Genomic DNA, 6,000 nt, shown 5'->3' with positions numbered 1-6,000 from the left:
TGTAAGGAGGTGCAGTCTGTGTGATTGTCAAATCCAAGGAAGTCTGGTTTGTAGAAAAGAACAGGTAACAGTTTCACTCAGGTGTATAATCATCAGGCCTGAATTATTATATTTAGTTCTGGGCATCACTATTTGAGGCATTTGGAACAAGTACACTATATGTAGAGGGTACGCCCAAGGTGAGATGCAGAGATTAAAGATGGGCAGATAAAGAAGCTTGGAAGAAGCTCGTTGATTATTGTAGAGAAGAGAAAACTTGGGAGATGTAGTTATATTCCAAGATCTAAATGACCTTCATGTTTACGTTGAAGAGGGCTCAGATTGGACAGCCAGGGTCTGCTGTTTAAAGTTGCAATGAACATTCATACCATGATATTCAAGGTATTCATTTCTGTACAATGTACAATGTAAGGCCGAATTACTTCGTGATCATAGCTCTCTAAAAACAGAATGCATCTTAGTTCTCAGCTACTTCCAAATTTTAAGCCAAGGCTGAATGAGCACTGAAGGACATGTTATATAAGGAATTTAAGTATCCATTATGAGAACTGGGTTAGTTAATGCCTGTTCTGCCGTCCAGGCTGGAGTGCAGTGGTGCAATGATGACTCGCTGCAGCCCTGACCTCCTGGTCTCAGGTAATCCAGGTAGCTGGGACTACAGTCACGTGCCACCACACCTGACTAAGTTTTTTGCATTTTTTTGTAGATACAAAGTCTCCTTTTGTTGCCCTGGCTAGTCTCAAAATCCTAGGCTCAAGTGATCCTCCCAACTCAGATTCCCAAAGTGTTGGGATTACAGGTGTGAGCTACTACTCCCGGCCACCACTCTAATATTTAGAGGGTAGTCTAGGAATAGGAGCCAGCAAAAGAAACACAAGGAATGGCTAGACAGGTGGATAGGTTAGCGGGGTGACAAAGTGTCAAGGGGAAAAAGAGAGTCTCAAGAAGGGATTGATGGATGGTTTCAAATGCTGCTGGGAAATAGAGAAAAATTAAAACAGAGAAATGACTATTGTAGTAACATAGAGATTATTAATGACCTTGACAGAGGCTATTTAAGTGCAGTGGTAAGGGCAGAGGGCAGAGTGGAAGGTAGAGCCATGTGTGGTGGCACATGCCTATAGTTCCAGCTACTAGGGAGACAGAGGCAGGAGGATCACTTGAGCCCAGGAGTTTGAGGCTGCAGTGAGATATGATCATGCCACTGCACTCCAGCCTGGGTGACAGAGCTAGACTCTGTCTTTAAAAGAAAAAAAAGTTTTTTTATTTTTTTATTTTTGAGAGAGAGTTTTGCTTTTTGTTGCCCAGGCTGGAGTGCAATGGCTTGATATTGGCTCACCACAATCTCTGCCTCCCTGGTTCAAGTGATTCTCCTGCCTCAGCCTCCCGAGTAGCTGGGATTACAGGCATGCACCACCATACAAGGCTAATTTTTTTGTATTTTTAGTAGAGACAGGGTTTCTCCATGTTGGTCAGGCTGGTCTTGAACTCCCAACCTCAGGTGATCCACCTGCCTTGGCCCCCCAAAGTATTGGGATTACAGGCGTGAGCCACCACGCCTGGCAAAAATGTTTTTTTAAGTGGAAGATGGATAAGGAAGTGAGATAGACAAGAGCAACCCTTGACTTGGGCTAGCGGGTGTTCTGGCCTCTCCTCCTAAGGACCATTCTGATGAAAGGGAGGCGGCTTATGGTCCTCTGAAAGGGCTCACCAGGGCCCAAAAAGAGCCAGGTCGCTTACACCAGGGTGCCAGGGTGCACTGGCCCTTGATTATCAGACCCATGTCAGCCCATTCCACAGGCATGCAGTACCCTGGAGGCTCCAAATAATGCTCTTAAAATAGCACCTGGCACATAGTCAGTGCTATATAAATTTTTGTTATAATTATCCCAGTTTCTAGGCAAGCTTTATTGGCTTCTAAGAACAAATCATTTATGTAAACCAAATCATTTGCAGGGTATGTAAAGTCTATATTCTCTTTTTCTGTCTTCCTTTCTCTCTCTCTCTCCTTCCTTCTGGGTTCTGGTTAAGATGGAGAGCTCTCCCTGGAGAGTCTGGGATTGAACCACCAAAGAAGGGCAGAGCAAGCGAAAAGAAAATAAATGAAGGTATATCCAGAGAAATACATTTATGAAAAACACCAACATTGAAGAAAATACAGCATGCAGTGCATTGAAGTTTTGTACCTGTTGTACAGGTAGCCAAAAGATGACAGACAGAGGGTGGATTTTTAGTTTTGATTAATTCATTGGTAACGTGGGAAATATTCATGCAGAAATGGAGGAATGATCATGCAGTGGTGCAGTTGTTCCTTTGGAGGAATTTTGAACGTTGCATTACAGTTCAACTGTCCTGGAAATAAAAAATATTGTAGGAAGTGGAGATGGTGGGGAGGACGTGTAAATATCTTTAACTCCCCCTTCTTGGTCTCCAAACGCCTTTATCACTCCATTCAGCCTTACGCCAAATTCTGGATGCTTTTACAGGTGTTTTTCATATGTAAAACGTGCATATCTATCTCCTAGGAGTGTCGTGGAGATGGAATGAGATATGTGCTATATACAACTGCATCATTATATAGCAACTGCATCATTAGAGCATCTTTCAACAGAAGTGCACATCCCCTCATAGCTGGTAACTGGCATTTCCTGTTCATTTTTTTCCTTCTACCTCTTAACCTTACTGATGATGCTTTCAATACAAATCTAATAATAATGGCAGCTAACATTTATCATGTGCTCAAATTAAGTCATTTCATCTCCCCAACAATCCTATCAGGTAGGACTGTCATCTTCATCTCCTGAGCCTTGGAATCACATTAGGCAGCCTGGCTTCAGAGCCCAGCACTTTTTGTGTTTTTGTTTTTGTTTTGACAGGATCACATTCTGTCTCCCAGGCTGGAGTGCAGTGATGCGACCACACAGCTCACTGCAGCCTTGACCTACTGGGCTCAAGCAGTCCTCCTACTGCAGCCTTCTAGTAGCTCGGACTATAGGTACGCCATCATACCTGGCTAATTAAAAAAATTTTTTTTTTTTTGTAGAGATGGGTCTCCTTATGTTCTCCAGGCTGAACTCGGAACTCTTGGCCTCAAGCGATCCTCCCACCTCGGCTTCCCAAAGTGCTGGGACTATAGGCGTGAGCCACCGCGCCTGGCCCTGAGCCCAGCTCTTAAGCACGCAGTCCAACACGTTTAGCTGGAGAGACGCCAGGCCACTTCTTGGGCCATACCCTTCTCATCACAAAGTCAGGTTTCTCTTAGAAACCACTCTTAGTGTCCGCAGTGCCCAAGACTCCCGCCTTGGATCCTGGGGCCCACGAGAAGGTAATTTAATTCGCCCAGATAGAACCAGCCCAATCGTGTCCCTCTGAACCCCGTGAACTTTCACCCCGGCTGAGCAGTAAGTCTGCACCGCTGTCCCTTTCTTTGTGGTCTCAGGGCTAACCCAAAGTGACAATTTCCTGAGAGCAGTACGGGTATTTTTTTTTTTTTTTTTTTGAGACGCAGTCTTGCTCTGTCACCCAGGCTGGAGTGCAGTGGCGCGATCTCGGCTCACTGCAACCTCCGCCTCCCGGGTTCAAGCAATTCTCACACCTCAGCCTCCCAAGTAGCTGGGATTACAGGCGCACACCACCACGCCTGGCTAATTTTTTTATTTTTTTAAGCAGAGACGGGGTTTCACCATGTTGGCCAGGCTGGTCTCGAACTCCTGACCTTGTGATCCGCCCACCTCAGCCTCCCAAAGTGCTGGGATTACGGGCGTGAGCCACGGTGCCCCGCCCGGGTATTCCTAAAATACATAGGACCCCACGAATCCCTGCAGGCAAGCACGTAAACTGGACTGCTGAACCCGCCCCAGAGCCCCGGCGCTAGTGCGCAAGGCTGGGACACTGCTAGGTGCACACAGCCGCGGCCTGGCGCAGGCGGTGCGGGCAGAGTGGATGCCATGGCGGGACGCTGGCGCGGCGCAGGCCCTGTCGGCCGGGACGCGAGGGCGGGTCACAGGCGCAGCAGGAAGGGGGCGTGGCCAGGAGCCCGGCCGCCCGCCCCCCGCCCCTCCCCCTCCGATCTCCGCCCCGTTGGTGACGTCACTGGCTAGGCCAGCCGGCGCCATTTTGAAAGAGGAGTCGCTTGCTCCTGCTGCCGCAGCCGAAGCCGCAGGAAGAGCACGAGCGGGAGAGCCCGAGTGAAATCTAGCATCCTGCCGGCTGGTCTGCCTGCCCCCGCCTTCCTTTTCCCCCGGCCCCCGTCGCCTCCCCCAGTAGGTGCCATCCGCCGCCATCCGCCCTTTCTACCCCCCCATCCCCAGGTGAGGGGGGTGAGTTCAGGAAGCGGAGACCCCGAGGAACCCAGCAGGGTCACCATTTGCAGCGCAACATGGCAGGTAAAGAAGAAATCCCCCTCGCCCCCTGACAAGGCACCGCTTCCTTCTTCCTCCATCAGACCCTAGCGACCGCCCGCGCCTCGCGGGGAGCCACAGGGCGCCCCTGGGGTTTGAGGGAGTAGGGTCCGGAGGGGTGGGCTGGGGGCGGGGAGGGCTCCCGGGAGGCAAGCGGTCACGGTGAGAGTCGCTGGGCTTGGAGAACGGGGCTGGCGCCGTTGCGGGGGTGGGGGTGGGGTGTGCTGGCGAGCTTGGGTGGGGCGGGGTGGGGGCGCGTGCAGATTTGTCCCTCCGGCTCGGGAGCCCGGTGGATCCTCTCCCACCTCCCCATCTTGCCCCCCGCCTTTATTTTTTTTTCCTGCAGGTTTTCATTTAATTTCTATTTTTCCCCCTGCTGCAAGCCTTCTTGGGTTTATATACACATTTATTTTGCACCGAGAAGGAAGAGTGCTTTACAAGTTAAAATACAGTGGAGGCATATATGTATTTTTTCCCCACTGTGGATGCCAATATTTTTGAGACTGGAAGCCTAAATTTTTTGTTTCGAACCATTTCGTTTCCGTTTCTTCCCTCTTACCGCCGAAGAGTGCAAGGCCTTTCATGTACAGCAAGTTGCATGAAAATAATTTAAACTTTCCGTTTAGCATGTTAGCTTTTTTGCAGATGTCCTTTTCTCAAAAGGGTTTGGTAGAGTTAGTTAAAATAGTTGCGGAGTTCAGAGATATAAATAGCAAAGAGGAGAGAGATTTAGGTAGAAACTTTGAAGGGGAGGGGAAAGTATGTAGAGAGAAAACCAGTTTGGAAATAAATTTAGCAAGGAATAGGGGTGATGGGGAGAGAGAAGTAATGTAATTGCTTTGAGAATTCTTTCTGTACGTGTTGGTATTGCTAAATCTTTTCCTTCATGTAGTAGAATCAGTTCCAGATTTAGATTCAGTTTCTCCCTAGAGCCCTAGGACATTTTTACCATTTCGACCTCAGTACTTGAACGTGAAATAGAAACATTCCGAGATGAGACCAGTTTTCCGTGTTGTATTCATTATTTAGATAATTAAACCTTTTGAAAAAGTTAACATGTCGGATTGACTTACGGTGTGCTATAAACAAGTTGCTTGTTGGCCTTGTTGAAAAATGAAATGAGATTAAAATTGTTTTGCACGAGATGACGTATTAGCAAAATGAGTTCTTTGCCAGGTCCTTTGGAGTCGAGGGATGAGGTGAAGGGAGGCAGAACAAGCTTCCTTTGACAGTCTCTTTAGCAGCATTCATTTCGGTTTCTTTTCCTGTCTGGAGCCAGTGATTTGCTGGTAATGAATGCAAAGAAATGGGTGTAGTGTTTACTGTGTGTGCACAGTAAACACTACTGTGATAGGGTTCATATGAATCATTACTCTTTACCCAGGCAGTAATGTTCCCGAAGTTTTCTCTTCGTTGTATGTTTCATGGTAGTTTAACCTTATTAACTCTTCTGCAGGCTTTTTGTACACTTAAAAAGAAAACTCTTTAACTCTTGGTATTTACTTTTTTCTGGTAGGTCTTGCCTGAATGTAAGGCTTTTTTACTGTATTTGAGAGGAAGTTTGTGAACAGATGTTTAATGACCACAGAACATGTGCGTT

General features: G+C 47.6%; 1 protein-coding gene across 1 annotated transcript in view; it reads left to right on the top strand.

Annotated features, from left to right (window-relative positions):
* Window positions 1-4,114: 4,114 nt before the first annotated feature.
* The window catches only part of LOC115833557 (protein unc-45 homolog B-like), a 60,805-nt gene continuing 58,919 nt past the window's right edge, over window positions 4,115-6,000 (top strand). Inside the window, exon 1 of the mRNA XM_030807953.1 lies at window positions 4,115-4,385. The gene's annotated coding sequence lies outside the window, so the exon portion shown is untranslated. The remainder of the gene's footprint in view (window positions 4,386-6,000) is intronic.

This window comes from Nomascus leucogenys, unplaced genomic scaffold (genome assembly GCF_006542625.1).
Source record: "Nomascus leucogenys isolate Asia unplaced genomic scaffold, Asia_NLE_v1 Super-Scaffold_258, whole genome shotgun sequence".
In the NCBI taxonomy this organism is placed as follows: Eukaryota; Metazoa; Chordata; class Mammalia; order Primates; family Hylobatidae; genus Nomascus; species Nomascus leucogenys.
Note: the sequence above shows the minus strand (reverse complement) of the source record. Positions and strands in the feature narration are given on the sequence as shown.